General features: G+C 40.4%; 1 protein-coding gene across 9 annotated transcripts in view; it reads left to right on the top strand.

The window, feature by feature from the left end:
- The window catches only part of RHOBTB1 (Rho related BTB domain containing 1), a 122,917-nt gene that overhangs the window by 38,579 nt on the left and 59,552 nt on the right, over nt 1-24,786 (top strand). For 3 of the 9 annotated variants that reach the window (XM_043596420.1, XM_043596426.1, XM_043596418.1), the window contains exon 3: nt 20,649-20,699. The gene's annotated coding sequence lies outside the window, so the exon portion shown is untranslated. Of the gene's footprint in view, nt 1-17,688; nt 17,782-18,103; nt 18,465-20,648; nt 20,700-20,826; nt 20,919-24,786 lie in introns of those variants that run through there. The other 6 variants (XM_043596425.1, XM_043596424.1, XM_043596423.1 and 3 more) reach the window with 6 other exon arrangements.

Below are 24,786 nucleotides of genomic sequence, written 5' to 3'. Positions count from 1 at the left end.
ATTACCTAATGTGTAAGAACCATATATCAGGTGTTGCATTTAGTAATGTGTGGAACAGAGAAACTACTTCAGGAACCTTATAATTAAGAAAGTGACACTAAATTACATGATACAGGGAAGGATGACACAGTAATGTACCCAAATAATTACGAACTGTGTAGCAATGTAACATCAAAAATTGTTGCGCCTTTTACAAACATTCTGGCTTTCTCTTGGAGGCCCACGGGTCTGAAGAAATCCTTGTCCTGTTCCAACAGAACACATAACTTTATATTTAAAAGGTGATGACGAACCACAGGAAGCTTCCTAAGTAGGAAGGGAGAGCCTGAGTGAGCACTTTACTAATGCTGAGGTTTTCTTTTTTAGTTAATGTTGCTGTTTAAATATTTTATTCTGCTCAGAGACATTTTTATGCAAAGGGTGCAACTTTCAAAAGAGACTTTTGCAAGGTTGCCCTAAAAGCCTCTTATAATACCTGTAAATTTATCTTCTGGGATCTCTTTTATTGTATTCAGATTATTTGCTGATTAAACTTTTTATTCACTTTCATCTTGTGAAATTGGGAGCAACATGCATTTCAAGTATGTGAAGAAAAAGATTAATGATGTCAGAATTATAATTCAGTCAATATTTGCTAAGCCATTTGGGTTTTCTGTATAGAGCAGAGGATAATGAAAATTGTCTACCGATACAGCAGTGAGTGGCTCTGAGAACATTCTTGCCATAACTTTTAGTCAAACCAAATTCTGAGGTCTGTTTATGTGGCTGCTTGTTTATGTAGATCACTGGGAATTATACATATTTGCAATACTTCCTGGGAGAAATCTACCATATCTGTACCTGTGGCCTTCAGTCTGCATTACAATCAAGGCTTTATTGAGATGCTAGAAAATGGACTTTCAGTCCTAACAATATGTCTGGTAATCATTTATGATATTCTGACTCTAAGGAATGACGTATTTGTTTAAGTACATTGAAACTGGTGGATAATTTAAGTGAAGTTACTTTCAAGATTTAAAGTAGCAGGATCATAGTACTGTCAGTGGACAGGTTAGGCTGATGAAGCCAGGACTAACCCAGGGAACAAAATTGTTACCACTGGACCAGGAACCACAGCATATTTAAAATTATTTCTATTTGCCCAGAACTGACTAAGCCAACTGTTATTTCCAGAGCTATAGTAAATCATCTTAAGACCTTATCAAAGGACAGATAAGCTTCTAAGTACTTGTCAAGTGGAAAACTTCTTTAGAAAAAAACGGAAAATTATAAGGATCTAGACATTTACACTAGACATTTTATGAGGAGAAAAAAACACTACATAACTTGCTTCTTTCTGAGGGTGTGGAAATTTCCCCTAAAAGTCAAAAAAAAAAATGTTTGTAGAAAGAGTATAAGAGCTAATTTGGACTCCTAACTTTATTTTGCATTTGCAATTTGAAATGAGTCTATAAAATGGCTACTATTAAACATTAATCATTCCTCTCTCCTCTGCTCTTTCTGTGTGCTCATGTTTAAAAAGAACATATAACCATTGGGTATATTCTGATATATTATCTGTTGTAGGAAAGTATCTCCTGTTTCTATTGGAAGCCAGGGAAAACCAGATGATTTTCATGTTAGTTCCAACAAGAATTAGACCACTAACTGCATATAATCAGCAGACATTTTCTACCATGTGGCTCATTTTGAAACTTTCTACTCACAGTAGTCCTACCACTGGATGTCGGGTGCAGAAAAATGGCCAGTTCCCTTAAAAACATTATAAATGATCACTACATTTAATGGCACTGCAATATCATATCCACAGAATAACCTATCTTGCTTAGAATTTACAGTTTGTAAAAGCACTTGCACACAGAGTAATGCACTTGAACTCATGCTGATCCTAGGTGGGTATAGTTAAGTCCATTCCAGACATTTCTAAGAATTAGAAAGCTTGGGGGAGTTTCCCAAGGTCACATAGCTAGAAAATAGCTGAGCTCTTTCCAGGCAAGGTCTCTTCACTCGAGTCTAGATCTACGTGACATTCTAGTGAGGCTGTATTTACCACATGGTTGTGTTCATTTTCTTACACCAGGCAGCCTACTTAGATGTACATGTAACATATGCACAGCGGTGCTTTTATTATGTGTAGGCAACACACAGGTCTCCTTTTTAGGGAGGAGGAAGCAGAGCCCCAACAAGGCTAAGTAATGCATCCAGAATGACACAGCTAGAGAGCGGTGGAGTCGGGGTTCCAACCTGGGGGTGTCCGGCTCCAAAGCCACGTGGCTGCCAGTAAAGCACTTTTCTTTCTAATGCCACCTATTCTAGACTGGGCTTTCCCTCTCCTGTGTTCTACTTTAACACTCTGTCAGGCAGTTCTTTGCAGACTTCTTTCTGCCTCACTGTTGTGTGTTTTCATTGAATACAAGGTTTCCTACATGGCCCGGATGATGTTGGTGTGGGCTGTTTTGCATATAACTTGCGTAGAATGGCACAGTGTCCCTTGAGCATCAACAGAGGACAACTGAAGTAATACAGGAAATCCCAGGGCCCTCTGAGAATGGCAGCCACCCCTCCTTGTTCTCTGATTGATTGAAGGCTTATAAGAAAAAGAGGGTCTGAGTAAAGCTCACTTGACTCTCTGAGTATAGGACAGAGTCATGACTCCCCTACCCACAAACCCAACCCCAAGTCAGTAGAAAAATGAGGAAGGGCTACAGAAAGAAGTTTGAAAAAAACTTCACAATCCTGCTGTCGGCCCTGTTGACACCATGGTGACAGGGCGTCTTCCTGAAATGGCCAGTTCATGGGTATTAAAGGTGATAAACAATGGAGTAGTAGCCAATGGCGCCTAAGGGTACAGGCCTATGGGAGTAGCCAAGCTGCCAGTACAGCTGATGAGACCACAGAAGGTGCATTCCAGCTGTAGTCACCACAAGCCCTTCACAACGTGGGCTATAACTGCCCACAAGTAAGAAAGACTCCAAAGTGCACAGTAGGGGCATGATCCAAAAGTAGTATCATTTACATTTTGCTTATGAGTATTTTCAGTTTGAATACATGGTCCAACCAAGTAGTTCAAACTCTCAGATAGATACTATGAAAATGGCTCTCAGAAAAAGCAGTCTAATTTATTTGATTCAGTATGTGAAGTTGCAAATGCAGGTGATTAAATTTCTAGTTCTCAAAGGGAGTACTTTGTTCCTGTGAACAGCTTATTAACAACTGGCAAAAACCACATGTGTGTCTGTGGACAGCAAATTCTGTTGAATTACTTAAATACACATACTATTTGATTAAACTCACCACCATAATCAATAGGGGGGTCTGGTTGTCACATTAATTATATTCTATAGAAATTCTATGGACACATCATTTAATTAGATTTTTCACTTAGTACTTATCAAAATATAAGAAATGCCATCATAGTTTTTTGCACATGGTAATGAAAGCATAGGTACATTACCAAGATTAAATCATGAAAGAATATCTACCCTTCTGTTTTCCTTCCTGCTAAAATTATCTAGCTTCTTACAGTACCACCTGTGATGATAGGCAGGCTATGCAGAATTTCAAAGCTTTCCACAACACCTACCAATCTCCATGTCAGAACAAATTAGTATTTCCAGTCTACTGTTTATCATTGTGGCATTTTAAAGCCTAATAGCTAATTCTTAAAAACATTAATAACATCTACTTTTATTGAGAGCTCATGTTCAGTGAATGTGTTAACAGCTCCACTTATACGAGCTTATTTAATCTATAGAGAAACACTTTGAGGTTTCTTTTCATTATACAAATGTAGAAACTGAGGCACAGGTCACATAGATGGTATAGAGCCAGGATTGAAACCTAGATCTGACTTACTTTATGGCCCACCTAGGCTAATCTGTTTATTTCACAGACACAGAAATGGACCCAGAGGGGTAACCTGTCTTTCTACAGGACACATAGCTGGAGAATGGAGACAAAACTGGGACTCAGGTTTCCACCAGTTACCTTTATTTTCTTGAGCCATCACTATAGGCCTGAGCTCTTCAGCTTTTTATTCTGTCTTATTTCTGTTTCAGCATACAGCAGCCAGGCTCAGAGACATGTAAACAATATCCATTAGCACTGCTGCCTGTGATGTGTAGTGCAATCACATTTTTAATGGACTCTGTCTGAGTCCTATGCTTGTCTGCATTGCTCTTAAAGAGGTCTGGAGTAAATCTATTGCTCACTTGGCAGTCAGCACTTGGCACAGTTTCTCAAGTGGTAAAGTTAGAGGCCTGTGGATTTTGCTTTCTCCCATATATCTGGAAGCTTCTCCTAGAGAATGTCATCCTTAGCTCCCTATTCCAAGACCAAAATCTATGACTGCTTCAGGAAAGGTCTTCTACCCTAAGCAGCACTGATCTGGCCATGCCTTTCCCTTGCTTTAAATACTCAGAGAATAGGTTTTTATCATGAATTGATTTTGCATTTTATCAATTACTGTATCTGTATCTATTGAGATGATCATATAGTTTTCTATTCTACTAATATAGTGATTTACTTTATTGGTTTTTGAATGTTAAACCAACCTTGCATTCCTGTTCACTTGGTCTTGATATGTTGTCCTTTGTTAAATTGCTAGATTTGCTAATATTTTTTTATTTGATAATATGTTCAGGATTTGTGGGTATATCCTCATGATGTCAAGTTTTGTCATGAGTATTAATGATGGCTTCATCTTGATCCAAGTGGTGGTCACATAGGTATTGACAGATAATGAACATAAGTTATAGACATTCCACTGTATGCAAACTACACCTCATTTAAGTACAATTTTAAAAGTCACTCATATAGTTTCACTGTGTCCTTAAGCAAGTTCATTAGAATGACATCCAAGGGTTCTGTTTGTTTGGATAGCTGGGTAATCTTTATACTTCACCTTGCAACATGGTCACACAGATTACTTTTAATTACTGAAAACTATCATACTGTTTCCTACTGTCAGAACTTTGCTAATGTTCTTCCTTCTGCACAGAATGACTCTCCTCCACACCTCTCTCTTCCTATGAGAGTCCCTGTCATCCTTCAAGTCCTAACATTAATGATGTTCCTTCTGGGACATTTCTTGGAAGATTCTGACACCCTTACCACCCACAGGCAGAATGTGCCATTGCACATTGTCCTCTGTTGAAAATATGGTCGATAGTTGATATTTTGTGAGATTTTCTCAAATAAAAATATTTTAGAAATTCATATGTAAATAATATTTTAATTCCAAGTTTTTAAAGATCCAGTTATGCTTACTCATCAAAAGTAATGTAGCTCCTCTGACCTGTGTAATATCAAGGTCCCAAACCCTTTAAAACTAAAACCTGTTGAGTTTCTTCTGCAAGATGGCCAGCTCGGAAATTTTGGAATTTTTTGGAGGGTTTTTTTTTTTTGGCTAAAGTTTATTAATTAATTTTTGAGAAAGAGAGCAAACAAGTGAGAGCAGTGGTGCAGGGGCAGACAGAGGATCCCAATCAGGCTCTGTGCTGTCAGGGCAGAACCCCATGCAGAGCTCCATCTCACGAACTGTGAGATCATGACCTGAGCCGAAATCAAGAGTCACATGCTTAACCAACTGAGCCACCCAGGTGCGACATAAATTTTGGTTTTTAAAAGAAATGAGAGTTTAGCATTTTTCAGAAAACTTAGGATTTCATTAGCATTCTTTTAATACACTGTGCTTGAAACTAAATGTTTTCAAGCTTCGATTTTATACATATAAAAATGGAAGCAAGTCAAGTTCCCTGTGATTTCTTCCTTAGAGGTGCTTGACTTTTCCACCTCCTTTAATTTGGTATTAGCCTTTTTGTTCCCTGCACTGACTCTTTTAACCACATGTTTTGAGGATCCAATTACTGACTTTTTAATCCGATTAACAGTGAAATCTGTGTCTGTTCTGGCAAAGCACAGAAAATACACTCACAAGTGGTATCTGCTCACAGTAAGTCCTTCCATTTTGCAGCAGTCCTATATAACAGGTATGAATTTGGGATTGAATTTAGACTTAGGATGTTAATCCTTGAAGTCGTCTTTCTAGGGATGTGACCTTGCACAAGTGACTGACCTCCCTATACCTCAGCTTTCCCACCTGAACAAGAGGATAAAAGTACCTCACAGAGTTGCCTTGAGGATTACATGAGATAAAGCATGCAAACCACTAAACACTGTGTAGCCATGGAGTAAGCAATCAATAAATATTGTTGTGTTATTATCATTGGACAAATTACTAAGAAAATCTTTCAGTTACTCAGAACGGGACTACTAAATTTGTGATTATCCAAAAACTTTGTGGTGTTTTTTCTTCCCTTCTATTACTTACTCACTTGGACCTGCATCATTCTCAGTACCATATAGCATTTGATTCAGGTTGGTTTGGAAGACAGGAGGAGGAGGGAATCTGAGCTGACTCCTAACAGTGGTGGGTACAGCACAGCACCAAACTGTTTGGGAACAGCTGAAGTCATTCAGAAGAGCACTGTCAGCCTATAAACAAATGAGTCCCAACTAAAACTTTTGTCGAATCCCACGTGAGAGTAATTTGATGTATCCATTGAGAAAACTAATGGCTAAAAATTGTTATGAATTTAATAACGTGTTTAAATGAAAGATACGTCATCAGCCACAATAGCATACTTTAATTGTTAAAACAGCAAAATTCTTTTCCAAACAACAAACAAACTTGGTGCACATGTGGGTTCCTATCTCTTATGCAATCAAAAACTGGACTCTCCTGAGTATCTATCACTGACTACAAGTTATAGACCACAAATGTAGACTAAGAAAATGCTTTCTAATACTGTGTCAGTGCTTCTATATTACCCTAAATAGTTATACTGCTTTATAATCAGCACTGCTGGTGTATACTGGACTGGCAATTTAAATGAATGTATTTGTGCTATGTAATGATAGCTGGCAATTATCTGTGGTTTGGGGTAACCCAGGACAGCTATTCCTTGAATAATTGACCACAGTGACCCACATGTCTGCCCAATCAGAAGGAAGCCTCCACATCAAGTTCTTTGAAATGAATGCCCCACCAGTACAATGTTTTTCTATTATTTACTTTGATGTTCAGGAAGTGCATTATTCAGTGGAACACTGGATTGTTGATAGGTATTCTAATATCAAAAGAAGGGTTCCTCATCAAATAAATATGGGCTATTCAGCATAAGGCTATTTTCCTCTTATCGTTGCATAATTTACTGTCACATATAAACATCCTGAGAAGTCTTGCAATAAGAAATATAACTTTAAGAAGAGGACAGAATGCAAAGTATTTCCCAAACTTACTTGACCATTTATAAACAAAGTCTATTCCCCTTTATTAATAGAGTTTCACTCAGGACTGCTCCAAGAGAATTGGGAAAAGCTACTTGATTAATATATCTCCTATTTACTATTAAATTCACTATTTGATAATTCCAAAAATATTTTTGTCTGCTTTCCTTCTATCCAATTTTTCTCCCTGTTCCTTATCCTTTCCAACCCATTACATTGCCAGATATAGCAAATTAATTAATTAAAATAAGAACGGGATACCCAGTTACATTTGAATTTCAGACAATCAATAATTTTTTAATATAAGTATGTCCCAAATATTGCATGAGACACTGAAATGTAATTGGGTGTCCTGTATTTTAACCCCAAGCCAAATGAGGACTATCAGTGAGTAATTAAAGGAACTCAGCTTAATTTAGTAATAAGTACATGCAAGGAACTCATTCAATGCTTGCTGAATGTTTCTTGAATCTTTCATAATAACAAAAGTATGACACACTTTTTGAAACAACTATATTTGGCCTTTTTATAATAATTCCAACATGAGTAGTGAAGTCACTCTGGTACGCAAGACTGAAATAAATTCTTATGCTCCAGTGTGAGCGCTTGATTTCATAGATGAGGAAACTGAGCCCCGAGAGAAGTGACTTGACTTGCTCAAGGAAATTCTCCCACAAGGAGTTGAAAACTGTCAGTCTCAAGTTCTTGTTACCTAACTTGCAAGCCAACAAGGCTATCTTTATCATTGTGCACATATTTGGTAGGGCTTTAAAAAGGTGATGAACTAGTTAATCAAGTGTTCTAAATTATAGTTGCTAAGTTTACCAAAATATAGTTGCTAATTAAGTTAGCTACATTTTAGTAATGAAGCTTAATAAAATCAGAATAAAATGGAATACAATTAAAATAAATTTAAAGCTTTAACTATACTCTATATAAGCTAATGTTTCCTTCGTCAGTCAGAAGGTGGTTCAGTATCTCCCAGTGTCTCAGTCCCCCATTATTGTATAGTATGCAAGAGTGCAAATTTAAAAAGAATACCAGGATGTCTTTTGTGTGCCTACTGTTTCTATTTATAAACTATTGTGCAGGACATATATGCTTATTTTCATCCATTAGTCACCTCAAGTGTGTTATTGAGAAAAACATCAAGCCCAGCAATAATCTCACAGTACAAGCAGTAGTGCTTATACGAGCACAGTTTTTGTTCTATAGAAAGCAGAAGAACCACTTCCATTCACAGATGATACATCACCTTTACTATTAAAAAGAGGTATCGTTTGGATTAGACTATTGCAAACTGCTAAGAAGACACTCAGGTACTGCTTTGTTGCCTGTGGGTTTTGCATTTAGTACCCATCATACAAATACCACTGTCCCTTCAGGTGCTATGTGACTCAGAGAAAGGAGTGAGGGATGCCACATCTTCAACAGGGATTTCAGGATGGCCAAGAATGAGGAAGAAAGAAGCATCAGTTTCAAACTAATGAGTTCTTACGTATACAGCTTATTCCCTCACTAGATAGATGTGGAGATAGATGTGGATATTTAAACATCAAGAAATACCCTTCACTTGGTAATTGAGAATGATAAGCTCACTAGGAGCCTAAGTCCCTGCCTTATCTGTATTACCCATATATTTAAATCAGACTTCATAATCACATCATCTGTTAAAATGAGCTGGGTTTTTCCTGCATAACCTTCCCCTCTTATCTCATCAACTTGACATTGCTGGCACAAGGTGAAACCATTATAGTATGCCACTTGTTCCATTAGGAAGTAGAGCAATATTTTAATTTCAAGAAATATCAAGAAATGGACTGGGGATTGCATCGTATATTTTTCCATGAATTATGTGCTTTCTGTGACATGGTGGTGGTGAGGCCATATCACTCATCCACACCTGACCCATAGGTATTGGCCATCTTGTCAAGGACCCTGGGAATCCTGAAATTGTTGTCCCATAAAAATGAGCACCCTTCAACTCTACTTAACCTTTAACCTACCAGAGATTTCTAAAATACAAAGTATTAAGGCAGTTTACCTGAGTTTGATATTAGAGTTTAAGAGACGCTGTGGCCCATTAGTGTCCAATGACACAATGCAATGTCATACACTGTCATACATACAGCATTACTTTGAATAAATAAGGAATCATAAATATGAAGTGCTAATTATATGGAAGTAGAATCTTTATCAGGAGTTCCTATTTTAAAATGAATAATACTTAGGGCACCTAGGTGATTCCGTTGGTTAAATGGCTTACTCTTGATTTCAGCTTATCTCATGATCTCATGGTTCCTGAGATCAATCCTCATGTTGGGCCCCGTGCTGACAGCAAGTTGCCTGCTTGGGATTCTCTGTCTCCCTCTCTCTCTGCCCCTTCCCCTCTCAGGCTCACGCACGCTCTCTCTCTCTCTCTCTCTCTCTCTCTCAAAATAAAATAAATGACCTTTAGAATGAATAATATTTAAATAGGTATTTTACCTCTGGCAAGTGATTTGACCTTTCTGGTCCCCAGTTTCTTCATCTATAAAATGGGGATGATAGTGGTACCTCTCTCATAAAGTCACTGTAAGGATTTAATGTCAATGTGAAAGCATTTAGCACCATGCCCAACACATAGCAGGTGCTTACTGAATACTAATATAATTATGGATTAAAACGTCTGGTGGTGATCTTGGTGTTTACTACTATTATTTGTGCATACTAGTACCTTATCTTTTTATTTTTACACTTTAATCTTTGCAAAACACTTTCAGGACCTCAAAGTGCCTTTTCACGAATGACCAATGTAATGTTGGCCGTGATTACAGTGGAACAAATGAAACCATGAAGGGTAGTTTTCCCTTAAGATTGCAGCTTTTTCACAAGTAACACAGGTGGCCTGTATATATGAGTAGTTAGAAGGTAGAACTAAGGTACAAGCTTTCTCATGTAACATTATTGAAAACCATTCAATGTGGGCCTTCTTGCCCACCCTGCTGTTCAAGGCTCTGTAGGAATGGAAACACAAGGACACTGCCATGCCCTTCAGCAAAATCTCAGTGTTTTCTAAGACTGACAGGAGGATGGGAAGTGAGAACCTGTGCCTGAGCCCAGGACTCATCAGCTTATATTTACAGGCTAAGGGATTGTGCTCCTTCAGTATCGATCTTGACGTCTAACTGCTTATCTCACTCACATGTGATGCAGCTAACTACTTGTCCATAAAGGGGAGTTTACCAAGTGGTACATTAGAGGTCATGTGAAATATTACAGCAAACATAAATATTTACAGCGCTAAGGAGAGACTCAGTTGTGTGCACAAATACAGCTGCTCTTGTCTCCAGGGCCAGGAGTCAGCTCCTCTGTGTTTTCAGATAAGGAATCATTATGAAAACAGGGCAAATGCCAATGAAGGAAAAGCCTCCACAACTCAGCTTTCTTCCTAGGGGCTGACTGGTGGGTCTGCTTCCAGGCCACTTGTGTTTCTTACAACCATGTATCCATACGTAAGTTGTGTAATGGTATCTGCACACAAGTTAGTCTACTGTGCACTAGATTACCTCAGAATAGTTACTTCCACGTGGCCAGACAATCAGGTTAGAATTCTGGTGCCCCTGTACTAACGGAGAGCAAGTCACTGTCTAGGAAACTTCATTCCCATCTCTCATATTTGAGATAATTCTCAAGCTTGTCATGAAGATTAAGTGACACATATATTAGAGATGCTGGGTAAGCAGAAAAATGTGATACGAACATAGGTGGAATTATTCTTCTGAATTGGGCTGTGTGTGTCTGTGTGGTCCATTTATTTTTCTAGTTTCTGAATGTAGTTTAGCTCACTTCTATGGATGGGAGAAAATGCAGCAATTGCAAATCACTGGCAGAGCAAAAAGTCAAATCTCAAATATTAAACTTTCTACCTTATGGAGAGAGTTTGGTGGAAGCTATTATGTCTAATACTTACAGTCAGCACTCAGAGATGAGTTGTGGGAATGAGATAGTTCCTATAGGATTGATCTTTGGCACTCCCAAATCAAGTGATACTCTGTGCTGCACAGTGCTTTTGAGTGGCCTCATGATGAGTCCATTTTTACATTTACCAGTGTGTACAGAGCTTCATATTTACACTTTCCACAAACATTTGTTCATATAGTCCTCTTAACAACTTCTATAAAGTTGTGTTTCTTTTCCTCATTTTATATATGGAACTTTGAGATACAATGGACTAAGGGATGAGCACAGAATTATGTGGCTCGTTGATGGGATAGCCAAAATACAATTATATTTTCCTACTGTGTCCAGTACACTATGTGTGTTTGGGTTTTCTGGAGTTTTGGTGGTGGTGGGTTTTTGTTGTTGTTGTTGTTGTTGTTGTTGTTGTTGTTTTCACTCGTTTCATGAAGAGAAACAGTTTGGTATTTTTTGTATGAAACAGTTGGTCAGGCAAGATAGCCTTAAATATGTTATGATACATAAATATTGTCATATACTTTTCACTAGGTAAATCTTAAGTCTAGCATTAACACATTTTTAATATTAGAAATATAGCTTATTCCTGAAAGAAATACCCCTTTCACGTGCAGATTTTTTTTCACGTGCAGATTTTTTTATCATATTTACTTTAAAAAAAATCAAAGATACACATTGTGCATTAGACTGTTGTGTTTTTCTGCTTACTAGAGGTATGATACATGTTTTCATAGTTTTATGAAAGAATCATACCTTTACTTTAAAAATCATATTTAAAAAAATCAAATATACACATTGTGCATTAGATTGTTGTGTTTTCCTTCTCTCTAAAGGTATGACATATATTTTCCAATTAGTAATGCCATACTAAAGAAAGACCTGCAGATAACCACAAAAGCTATTTTTTACCTCCTCTTACCTCCTCTGCTGAGCTAGACCAGCAGAACACCATCTTGGTATGAGAGATTTGGGCAGGAATAAATGTAGTTAGATTTGCGGAGCTTGCAAAAATCACATTTTTGCCAGACTCACCCCAAGCCAACAGAAAACCTAATGAACAGATCCATAAAGGATTTATTATTATTATTATTTTAAAGAGAGAGAGGGAGAGAAGTGCAAGCAGGGGAGAGGGGCAGAGGAAGAGAGAGAGAATCTCAAGCAGGCTCCATGTTCAATGCTGAGCCAAACAGAGGCCTTGATCCCACAACTCTGGGATCATAACTTGAGCTGAAATCAAGAGTCAGCCACTCAACAGACTGAGCCACCCAGGCACCCCATACAGAAAGGATTTTTATGCAAACCTGCACAAATATATTTAACATGCTATAAAAAAAAGAATACCTTAGTGTCAATTTCCAGCACATAGCCTATATCCATTAGTGCCCAGTAAAACAGGAACTCCAATATGAAAAACATGTTTGCCTTCATAGAACTAAAAAGTACCTAATAGTTAATGTTTCTATCTTTAAAAGGGTATCATGAAAATTCCAAGATTGGATCCACTAGATTATTTTAAGTATTCATGTATTCATCTGTCTGTCCATCTACCTATACTTTCTATATCTATCTATACTTAAATGGCTCTTTAAAAAAAAAAGTTTCTCAGGGGCACTTGGGTGGCTCAGTCGGTTAACTTACGACTTCAGCTTAGGTTATGATCTTGTAGTTTGTGGGTTCAAGCCCCGTGATGGGCTCTGTGCTGACAGCTCAGAGCCTGAAGCCTGCTTCATATTCTGTGTCTTCATGTCTGTCTGTCTCTCTTTCTCCCCCCTTCCCCTGCTTGTGCTCTGTCTCTCTCTCTCAAAAATAAACATTAAAAAAAATTTTTTTTAAGTTTCTCATACAGACTAAATTAGGACAAACAGTGATAACTGGACCACAAACCCAAGACTAGGAGTTCATTTCCACTTGTAGTTTTTAGGTAAAGGACATCTCTTTCCGTTGATTCCCACAGACAAGATTTCCCCAAAACAGTGAACAGAAAGTAGAACCTTCAGAGATCTCAAGAACTGGTTTGAGTAACACCTGAGATAAATTTCCAAGTAGTCAAACACACACACACACACACACACACACACACACACACACACAGCTTAGCTACTTGGACTTAAGGGTTTTTACTTTTATCCAAGTGAAAAAGCTATGAACATACAGATTCATGCAAAACCTGCCTGTAGTATATGGGACAGAAAGGATTCACTGACCTCAGCTGTCTCCATTTCATTAATGTATCAACTACATGAAAGCTAGGGATGGGCCCCTACCCTCCCTACAGAATGCTGGGCAACATCTGGCCTAGGAGTAATCTGACACCTTGGAGAAGTATCTACTCTGGCAGAAGAAGTACTAGAATTCCTGAATACAGAAAATCTTTCAGGAGAAACAGAGATGCCAGAAGGCTCAGGTCATTTCCTTTCTGAGCCTTCAATGTTTGGCATTAATGAAGAGACCCACACCAGGGTCCATCTTACCTGCCTGTCATCATTAGCCGAGCCGCATCCAGCCTTTTGGACCCCACTGACCAGACCGACCCCACTACCAGGCAGTGGGGGCTAGAGTCATGGTTCTTCTAGCATGCAAGATGTACAAGCAAGTCGCCATTAAACCACCGCTTGAGGCCAGGGCCCAGAGACCCTATTCTGTTCGGGAGTCCAGAAACGTTTCTTTAAAAGCCAGAAAACCCAAAAATGTGGGTCAGTAGATCAACTATGCCACTAGCATTTTCACAGTGCAGCGGACTTGTTGGCCGTTACGTGAGCTGCCGTGTAACTCCAGGAATCTGCTCCAACAGCTGTTTTTTTTAGCATCTTTCTACCAAACGCACCTGTTCTTAAAAACATGGGTGAGTTCATTCCCTTCCACGCGCTCAACACTTGGTAGTACTTGCCCATGAAATTTCTCTGGAACACCTGGAACTCGCCACCCAGGATACTATTCTCCAAATAGCAACGACACCCTCCCCACGTCCAAGGGGGATGACGCCTACCGCGCAAGGCGGTCCTCCTCAGGGCGCCCACGGCTGGGGCAGCTGCCTCGCTGGGCCTGGGCGCTGGAGGAGCGTTTGTGCCTGCGCGGCGGCGGGGTCTCGGCGTCTTGGGCTGCAACCCCGTGCGCTGGCGCTGGCCGTTCTGAGGCTGTTACCCACCGCTGAAATGCAGGTTTATAAAACCCTGAAAGGGCTCTCACTAGAGAGGTTTCATGTAAGTGCTTTAGAATACTTCATGTAACCGTCTGAGAATGTTCTCTATAAAACTAATGGCAACAGAAATGTTGAACAATAGTGATGGCATCGAAATTAGAATGGTCTTGCGGTAGTATTTAATTTGCACTTTGAAAATTCTATTATCCTAGAATATATTTTTGAAAAAACTCTCAAAACTCAGTAATTAAAAATAGTGATATTCCGATTATAAAATAAGCAAAAGACATGAACAGGTATTTCAGCAAAAAAGGGATATGGATGGCAAAAAAGAACAAGAAAAGATGTTCAAAATCATTAGACATTTGGGAAATGAAAATTAAAACAATGTGTTGTCCCAACAAAATTACTGAACAAGTGTGTTTTTAAAAAATAGTGAGCCTGGGTGGTTCAGTTGGTTAAGTTTCCAACTTCGACTCAGGTCATGATCTCATGGTTAATGTTCCAGCCCTCAATAGGGCTCCACAGTGTGGAGCCTGCTTGAGATTCTCTCTCTCTCTCTCTCTCTCTCTCTCTCTGTCTCTCTGTCTCTCTCTTTGCCCTTTGCTTATGCATGTGTGCATATGCTCTCCCTCTCTCTCAAATAAATAAACTTAAAAAAAAGAAATTAAAAAAATAGTGATAATACCAAAGGCTGGTGAGAATGTGGAGAAACTAGATCTCTCAAACATTAGTGGTGGAAATGTAAAATGGTACTCTGGAACGCTGTTTGACAGTTTCTTAGCATATGACCCAACAATTGTATTCTTTGGCATTCATCCCAAAGAAATAAAAACCCATGTTCATACAAATGTCTATACACAAATGTTTACAGAAGTGTTATTGGTAACAGCAAAATACTGAGAATTACTCAAACATCCTTCAGTGGGTAAATGGATGGACAAACTCTGATGCATCCATGCAATAGAAATTTATTTAGTAATAAAAAGGAATGAGCTAGTGATACATGTAACACCCTGGATGAACTTCAAGGGCATTATGCTTCGTTAAAAAAAAAAAAAAGTCAACTGTATGCTACCGGTTAATTTAACAGTCTCACAGTGGCAAAACTCTGGTGATGAAGGACAGATTAATGTTGCGGGGGGATGCAAATACAAAGAGGTAGGAGGAGGAAGTTCATTTGTGATAATGAAACAGTTCTGTTTCTTGCTTGTGGGAATTTTTTTTAATCCTATGACTTTGGTAAATATTTACCATAAAAGCTAGTCAAAAGTTTTTACACCGCTTTCAAGCAATTCCAAAAGTGTTTAAATACAGTGTTGGTTTAATTAAGCTTAAGTACAAATTTTGAATATTTATTAAAAGCTAATAGTATTGATTTTATTACCATGCAACAATTTTAGTATTTAAATGTGAATTATTCTGCGGTAATAAGAACGAGGATACATTCATGGCAGTGACTCAAGGGATTCTTTGTGTTCCTTTTCGCTCTTGTTGGCATAATATAGTCTGTATTTTTTGCTCATTTTCTCCCACTTTTACAGAATCAGGGGTTTTCTGTGTAACATTTGGGGGCTACAAAGCACCATTATGGCAATCTCTTCCTCAGATCACTGCTTTTGTTTGAAAGGACTTCCTGGAACAGTGACTTTTCCTCTGCCTTATCTGATTTACCATTTACACCAGTTTATTTTCCTGAAAGTTCTTCCTGTCAGTTTCCCTCAAATTTAGACATCAAACTGGGTAGTTCCATGATGACTATTTGTTATTTAGCTCCTATTATAAGAAGCATCTTCTGGAAGACCTAAGTGAGCCTCTGTGTCCCCTGGGGGTGGATGGCAAATGGTAGGTAGCCTGTCAACTGGGTATGGGTATCTTTGTATAGGTATCTTTCTGGTCCTAGTGCTTGTTTGTGCTTAAGCATGCTGCTTAATTCTTTTTTAATTTATAATTGAGGAAATGAAAGAAAGGATGTCAAAAAGCAAGTTAATGATAAAAGAAGGTCTTGGCCGGGCTAACGCTGTCAACATCGTTAAAAGAAGGTCTTGGCCAGGCTAACAGCTGTGCAAATGCAGCTGTCAAAATCTAAAAAACAAAAACAAACACCTACTTCTGCATGCCTCAGTTTCTCATATATAAAATTGTTATGATGATAATAGCACCCACCTCATCATTGGTATTAATTGAGAAAATTGCTTTAAACCTCCTAGACTATCACCTACCACATATGAGTGCTGCAATACCTGTTGGTTCCTGTTTCTTTTGAATTTCTACCCTATTTCTTAGTCCCCAGAGCAGTTTGAAGAGAAATAGCTTGCAATAAAAAGGACTGATTGCCAGCAATGAACAGGGTTAATTAACTTTTCCCAAGAAATGTGTTCCTGAAAAGAATCTGTATTGATTAAACCTTTCAAAATAGGGTCATTTTTAAATAGACTAAGGGAGGTCTGTTTTGGGCCAAGTAAACGATCACCTCCTCAGGTCTCTGTCTTGAAGTTCTTAGAGTAGATCCCCATGTTTGACTTTTCACTACCCTCTCTCTCTTCTGGATATCAAAGATTATGGACCCATGACTCCATTTCCAAAGACAGTTCAATGGGGATGGCTTGAACAAAGCAGTTGCCCTTAAAAGGCTCCCTTTTCCCTAGCTTTTCAACACCTTAGGAACACAGTACCTGAAAACTCCTTGGGGACTAAGGGCACATTGTTGCCATCTTTGTATCCCCCTTGGTACACAGCCATCTACATTTATAAAATGAGTAAGTTCCTAAGGCAGCTGAACACATCAATACCTTTATCCCCCAGTTCTTTATCGGCCAGGACTAAGGAGGTTTAAGGCACCCTAATTTTAGCAGACTGAGTGAAAGCTCCTTGAGGGCCAGGACAAAGCTGGCTGTGTTCGTCGTCTCTCTCTTAGAGCTTCGCAGGGCACCTGACACTGGGTGAGCACTCAATAAGTTTTCGTTATGTGAATGCATGAAAACTACCCCTGGTCCTGTCCTCAGGGATCACGGCCAGCCTAGAAGAGGGGGGAAAGTTCATGAGGAGGAATGCACTGTCCTGGCCTTCCAAGAATACTGACAACCCATGAGCGCCCGACGCCAATTTCACTTCCTCACTCAGCCATTTGTAGGAGGTCGTAAATCCCCTCCTTCCTCGGTTCTGGGGACAGCCAAGTCGTGCTTACGCCCCCTGCGGGGACCCCAAGTCACAGAGGAAGGTAACCCAGAGGGGGGAGCCCGGCAGCACGTGCAACCTCCCAGGAGAGGAGGAGGCTGGGCTAACGCAGTCCTTAGTCAGCAGCTGGGCTCGCTTTTGAAACAAAAGCCAATGTCCTCCCTCGGAGTCCGCGGCCGGTCAGCTCCTAGGGGGAAGAAAGCCATGCTGCCCAGCCGGTTAGTGGCCCAACTTACTTTTCCGGAGCCTGGGACAAAGGGCCATCAGTTGTTGGGGTGTGGGTGGGGCGCTGGGGAATAGAGAGGGGGCACAGGTCGCCCTGACCCGACCCTCCCTGCCGCGTGGGAGAAGGGTCGGGGTCTCCCGGCTCTGCGCCTGTTTGTCCCGGGCAGCCCGCTTCCCAGCCCGGGCCCCCCCGGATCTGCGTAAAGCTAAGGCACCTTTGCCACCGGCGCCCCAGCGCACAGACACACCAGGCCCTGGTTTCATGAATGAAATCCAATCGTGTGGATATAAATAGCCGCGAAGGCTGCTAACGTCACAGTGCGAGCGGCGGCCGCCACGGCGGCGGAGCTCGGGGCCGGCCGCTGGGTTCCGCCAGGCTGGCCCGCCCGGGAGCGGGGTGGGGGCACAAGCAAGCGGGGAGGGCTGGGGTGGCAAAGGGCGAGCCCCTCTCCCCCGGACCGGGAAGAGCGGCCGCGGCGCCGGGCGAGCCCGAACCGGGAGGCAGTGCCATGCTGCCTTTGTGCAAAGTTGGGCGGCGGGCTGCACGCGGCGCGCAGGGGTCCCGCACACCCGCGACCGCGCGCAGTCGTGGCTGCTGCTGAGTGGCGGGGACCCCCCCACACACTCCCCCCACCCCTTGAAGGCGGAGAGAGCTCGCGTCTCGCTCGGCTTCTGGGTAGGTTCTGTGTCGTGAGTGCGCTATGGTATGAAACTTATTCTTGGAGCAGCCGCCGCGGGGCCCCCCTCCCCACCGCCCGGGCCCCAGCGGGGGGCAGGTGGGGGCCTCGGGGCCGCGCCAAGCGGCCCGCAGCGTCCCGAGAGAGAGAGTTGTGGGACCGAGCCGCTGTGGGAGCCGCCCTCGCCTCTCTGCGAGGCCGGGAACTCTCACGGCAGAGGCAAGCCGAAGAGATTTCTAGGAGCGCCCGCACAGCCGCACCCCTTCTTGGAGCTGAGAAAATGTACAACAGGCACCCTTAGCAGGCTGGCGGCGCTAGGGAGGGGGTGGTGCCGCGTCGACGACAGGGCTCTTTTCCTTCGAAGAACAGTGGTGGGGAGCCGGAGGACCTGAAAAGGTGGATCGCTAGTCCCTTTAGCGCTTGCACCCCCTGGAGAGTTGACGGGTCAGCCCACAGTTTGGCGCTCCCCACCCCCAATCCCGTGTCTATGGAATCTGTTGTGAGTTGCTGTGACAACAGGAGGAGCTGCCATGAGGGGCTTGCAAAACACCTTACCTTGCTTCTGTGTGCTCAGCTTTCGGGGAGAACAATGGCGTGAAGGGTGGGGAAGGGGAGATGTGCAGACAAGGGAATCCAACACCCTTTCGAAAGAAAGAAAAAGGAAGGAAGGAAGGAAGGAAGGAAGGAAGGAAGGAAGGAAGGAAGGAAGGAAGAAGTGGAAAGAAGGCACAACTATGTAAAAATATATCATTAGATCCTACTTTTAGCTGAGCCTTTTCTATCCTCAGCAGTATCAAACATCTCAACTGAGGAGCAATGTCAATATTTAGACTTGGACAAGCCAGAAAGTTAGAAGGGAGCGCCAAGCGCAGGGTTTTGACTTGGCTTTGCACGTCAGCACACAAGCTGTGCCTTTCGAGCTGACTGTACACATTTGCTGGGGGAAAAATTGCATGAAGGTTGATATATATACAAAGACATCCAGGCCTAGGAAGATCCAGGAAGTTAAGACCAGAAGAGTCGCCTTGACTTTGAACTCCCCCGAACCTGTTCTGTTCATGCAGTTCTGCTGGACTCCAGCCAGGTGCTCAACTTGAGGTTTCTCTAGTTTGGGGCTCCCTCATCCTCAACTAGGGCTATGCTGTATAGTTTACACTGGCCTGTGTATCCTCTCTAAACTGAGGAAAATATTGTTATTGGTAGTTTTCATCTTTGTATAAAGTCCTCTCACTATCAGCAGATATAAATAGCCAATAGGCTGTGGTTGTGTGACGTCCTACAAGCTCCAGGCTTTTCTAAACATACATTGATAAGTTTGTTTACAAACACTTTAAAATTTGGAATTCTATTTCCTTTCCAATAACTTTGTGGATGCAGAAGAGTCACTGGTTGGTAGAAAATAAACACGAGTTATTTTCGGTATAAATAATGTCTGCCTACTGCTCTGCAGGTGGAGTAAGCAGTCAATTATTATATGAGGTTGCCTCTGAGATTCCTGGATCATATGCAGATATAGTGGGAAAGGGGTTTAACCAGTTCCTCTCAGTGTGGAAGACTTTGAAATGATTATTGGGAAACAATAAAATCATGGTCAGTATTCTTCTGACCTTGCCCATTGATTGTTTTTATCCCAAATTTTGAAGGTAGTACAAATGTAAGTACGTAGTGCTGTGTGTGATCACAGAGGTAAAAATAGAAACACAAATAATTTGATGTCATTCACCCAATGACGAGTTTTGTAAGTTATAAACTTATAAACTATTCAAATATAACTTGAAAGGAAAAACCTAGAAGCATATGGCCTTTTATTTATGATAATATAGCCAAAAAAATGTTATTTAGGAAGAGTAGTGTGTCCACGTGTATGACTTCTGTATGGTAAAATGCCTGTAAGGTTTTCCTTGTTCCCATCCGTGGGTTTGGGCCAAGTGCTTTTTTTGTATCATCCCCAAATGCTCAGAAATACATTTTTCACAAATGCTACAAAATGTTAACCTAGCTATTTCAGGATGTATTTGACCCAAAGAAATGCCACTTTAACACTGGCACTTGGCAAAAGTAAAGCGGATTCTGCCCTTTCGGGGGGTGGGGGGACAGAAAATTATGTGTTGAAAATGTTAGTGGTTGTCCATGTGCTTCTGGCCAGAAGTAAGTCTTATAAAGTGTTTCTCTTTTCTATGTAGGTGAGCCCAGCTGTGAGCAGGGTGTTCTGTTCTTCACTTCCAGCAAGCCAGGTCAGTGTCTTTGTGCAAACCCATGGCCATAGCTCGATGACATCTTGTGTCTAATTCTGAGCATGTATTTCAGAACAGGTTTCTTAGTCATTTGTCTTAAAGCAATTGACTTTAACATTTTTTTCAGGGACTCAGTTATGAGCATCACAAGTTCAACGATTAATAAAATTATTCTATTTACTCTGTGAGTAAAATGGCACTAAAATGGACCTTGAATAGGTTTGTACTTTGACTTTTTTTTTTTATGTTGGGATCAGAGGGATGCCAGAATCATTGAGGATACTGGGGATCTGGGTGTTTGATTATTAAAGTTTTACTTCTACCCTAATCTTAACACTCTAGAGCTGGAAGAAACTTGATATAATAATAGCTCTCTTTTTATTTTCAGTTAATGTGCTGCATTCTTTACATTTATGTTCTCATTCTGCACCTAAAAACAAAAACCAACAAAAAACCCTGTGGAGTAAAACCACTCTCTTGATCCCCATAAGACAGGTGAAGAATTGGAAGTGTAGAGAGGTTAGATAATATATTCAATTCCTACTTTTAGTAAATGGAAGAAATAGGATTTTTTTAAAATCCCATCTTACTCTAAAACCTAAACTTTCTAGTTGAAAAATTCTTCTCCAATAGGGAAGTTGGGGCAAAGAAAGGTTAAGTGACTTGCCTAAGATAACATGGTGATTACAGTTCATATAATAACATGAAATGGCCCAACTGCTGAAAAAGAATAAATACCATTCTCTTAAATAAAACAGTGAAATAATAAGTATTCATGTGTACTTTCTGGCATGGCACTCTCTAAGATTTAAGAAAGTTTTTATCAGGGGGTCTGTGGTCTTAAGGATCTTATGAACAGATTTAAAAGGCAAGATGTTAAACATCCACGTATGAAAAGTTAAAGAATACATCAAGATCATGCATGCCAAAAGGCTAAATTGGGAGGTCAGTGGTACATTTACGAGAAGTTCAGCATTTTCCATTCTGTGGGATTACTTTCCAATTCCATGTATGCATGGAAGAAAGTCCAAGCACATATTTTGTCTGGATAGATGATAAATGAGTGCAAGTTTAGGAAAAGACAGAAGGCAGAATTTCAACCCAACAGGGAGAGATTATGCAGTCATCTAGAACTGCTAAATTACAGTATCTCATACTCAAAGGTGTTATTGCTTCAAAAGCATTGTAACAAAATTGTGAGCTGTTTGAATCTGCACAGCATCTTTGAGAAAGCTTTACTATTTAGCATGATACTTTAAAACACTCAATTCCTGGGGCGCCTGGGTGGCGCAGTCGGTTGAGCATCCGACTTCAGCCAGGTCACGATCTCGCGGTCTGGGAGTTCAAGCCCCGCGTCGGGCTCTGGGCTGATGGCTCAGAGCCTGGAGCCTGTTTCCGATTCTGTGTCTCCCTCTCTCTCTGCCCCTCCCCCGTTCATGCTCTGTCTCTCTCTGTCCCAAAAATAAATTTAAAAAATGTTAAAAAAAAAAAAATTAAAAAAAAAAAAACACTCAATTCCTTTTGGAACCTCAATTTGCCTAAAATGTGCCGTGTAGATAGATTTGGATGCATAATAGATAAATCTCAAGCAAAGTCCTGAAAATGGCCAGTAAAGATTAAGCAGGACATTTTCCATTTTTACCAGGGTTGACAGCCTTCTCTTCCCCTCTTGCCTATTTTTGCAAAATAATTTGTAACAGTTGTTACAATACAATATAATAATCTTTCTTAGGGAGTATTATATAAAAATAATTAAAAATGAAATGGAGAACAATTGATAAAACCTTCATATATCATCTTTTTTAAAATGTACTAATATCCCCAACTCAAGCTAATAGCCCTAAAACCTTAATTAGCTAAGAGATACTTTTAAGCATTTAAGGGGTTGTTATAAGCTGTCCTATATAACAGCTTTGTCCTGTATAAGCTGTTATATACTGTATTATTACAGAATAGATCATAAGAACACTGAGAAGATCCAATTACAGGTTAAGACATCATCAACTGATATTTGGTTAACTGTAAGACTGATATGTCATAAAAATATCAATATAGCAACTATAAACCTGTAATTATTTAAAAAGTAAAAATAAGAGAGCCTGTCTGGCTTAGTCAGTAGAGCATGTGAGTCTTGATCTTAGGGTCCTGAGTTCACACCCCATGCTGGGCATAGAGTTTACTTTAAAAAATCTAAATCTATGGGGCACCTGGGTGGCTCAGTCGGTGGGCGTTCGATTTTGGCTCAGGTCATGATCTCATGGTTTGTGAGTTTGAGCCCCACATCAGGCTCTGTGCTGACAGCTCAGAGCCTGGAGCCTGCTTCAGATTCTGTGTCTCCTTCGCTCTCTGCCCCTCCACCACTTGTGCTCTGTCTCTATCAAAAATAAATAAACATAAAAAAAATTTTTTTAATCTAAAAGTAAAAAAGTAAAATTATACTCTGAATCATAAGAGACCAAAAGAGACCTTATAATTAGCATGTTATCCCTGGTAATAATTTAATCGGCAGTCATTCATTTGCTTTATTGAACTTCAGAAGGCTTTGGTTAATATGCTTGACCTATTTCAAAACATGGATGGAAACACTTGAAATTTTATTATGTTTTTCACTTGGGAAATTTACCTGTAGTAAATAGGAATTTTTAAAAATCTTTCTGGGGTGCCTGGGTGGCTCAGTCGGTTAAGCGACTGACTTCAGCTCAGATCATGATCTCACGGTTTGTGAGTTTGAGCCCTGTGTCAGGCGCTGTGCTGACAGCTCAGAGCCTGGAGCCTGCTTCTGATTCTGGGTCTTCCTCTCTCTCTCTCCCCCTCCCCCCCCCTCAAAAATAAATAAATACTAAACAAAAAAAATTTTTTTTAATCTTTTCTATTGGTCTTTCTTTTGGAAAACAGGCAGTTCAGTCTCATTATTTGAAGGTCTCACTCTGGTTTCATATAAATAGGGTTCAAAGAGTACAGGTGATCTGAATTTGGTTTTTGTGTTCATCTTCTTTTCTCTACTCAGGCTTCTCACCAACCTCACAACACCAAAACAAAACTTGGGGAAGGAAGGAAACATAAAGTCACAAAAGAGTGACTTATGTTGTATAGAAAGAGGCTGGAGGTGGGACGGGGTGGGGGGGGGAGGGCCGAAGGGGGAAAGCTTTGGTGTGGAGGCCAAGAGGCAGTCACTCAAACAGATGGGATGTGTATGGACTGGTTGTTTACATGTCAGCATCAGAATTTTTTTTGTTAGTTTATAAACAAAGTCTCCACCTCCTCTTCCTGAAACCCTATATTCCTTGTGCACAAAGGGCAGAAATCGGGAAATGGGCAAATAAAGAACCTGATATGAACTGTGGGTGTGACAACCACTCTTTCTAGGTGCCCCAGGACACTTCTGTCTTCAAATACTCCCTCCAGCTGTCCCATAAAGTATGTTAGCATGTCTCTGGTAAGGTTTTATCCACTAAGGGGTGAATTAGGAAGTTTTACAAAGAAAGAAAGGGATGCCAGTAGGTCCAGAAGAAGCAATTACATGTCTCCATTCTGCACCTTTGTTAATTTAGTGCCTAGACACACGTTAATGCCAAGTTCCCAGTGCTAATGAGGTTACCATCTCAGGCTCCATCCCTCTGTGAAGAAAGTTCCTTTGAACTGTTACTCAACCATAGTCCAAACCCCTAATGAGCACTAGAATAACAATAACCAGCAATTAATATGCTCCTACTAGATGCCAGACATTTTACTGCATTTCAATTAATATTCATTATCAATTCCAATTTTGTGGAAGCAAAAAATGGAACTCCAGATACACTAAGTTCAAAGAGCAACAGGGAGTAGAGCTTGGATTTGCACCCAGGTCTGCTTAAGAACTTGAACATACATTTGTTTTAGATGAATTGCTAAGGGGGGAAAATCACTTTAAACCATTTTATCCCAGGTTAGCTTTGCAGATGGTGGAGTACAGGGGTTAAATAATTGTTGTTACGGTGTTTTTTTGTTTTGTTTGCTTTGTTTTTAATCTGACTTGAACTACATAGCTGGCTTGTTCAGACAAATTTGTTAACCTTCCAGGTCATTTCTAACATGTTTTGATGAAAGT

This window comes from Prionailurus bengalensis, chromosome D2 (assembly GCF_016509475.1).
Source record: "Prionailurus bengalensis isolate Pbe53 chromosome D2, Fcat_Pben_1.1_paternal_pri, whole genome shotgun sequence".
NCBI classification, from domain to species: domain Eukaryota; kingdom Metazoa; phylum Chordata; class Mammalia; order Carnivora; family Felidae; genus Prionailurus; species Prionailurus bengalensis.
Note: the sequence above shows the minus strand (reverse complement) of the source record. Positions and strands in the feature narration are given on the sequence as shown.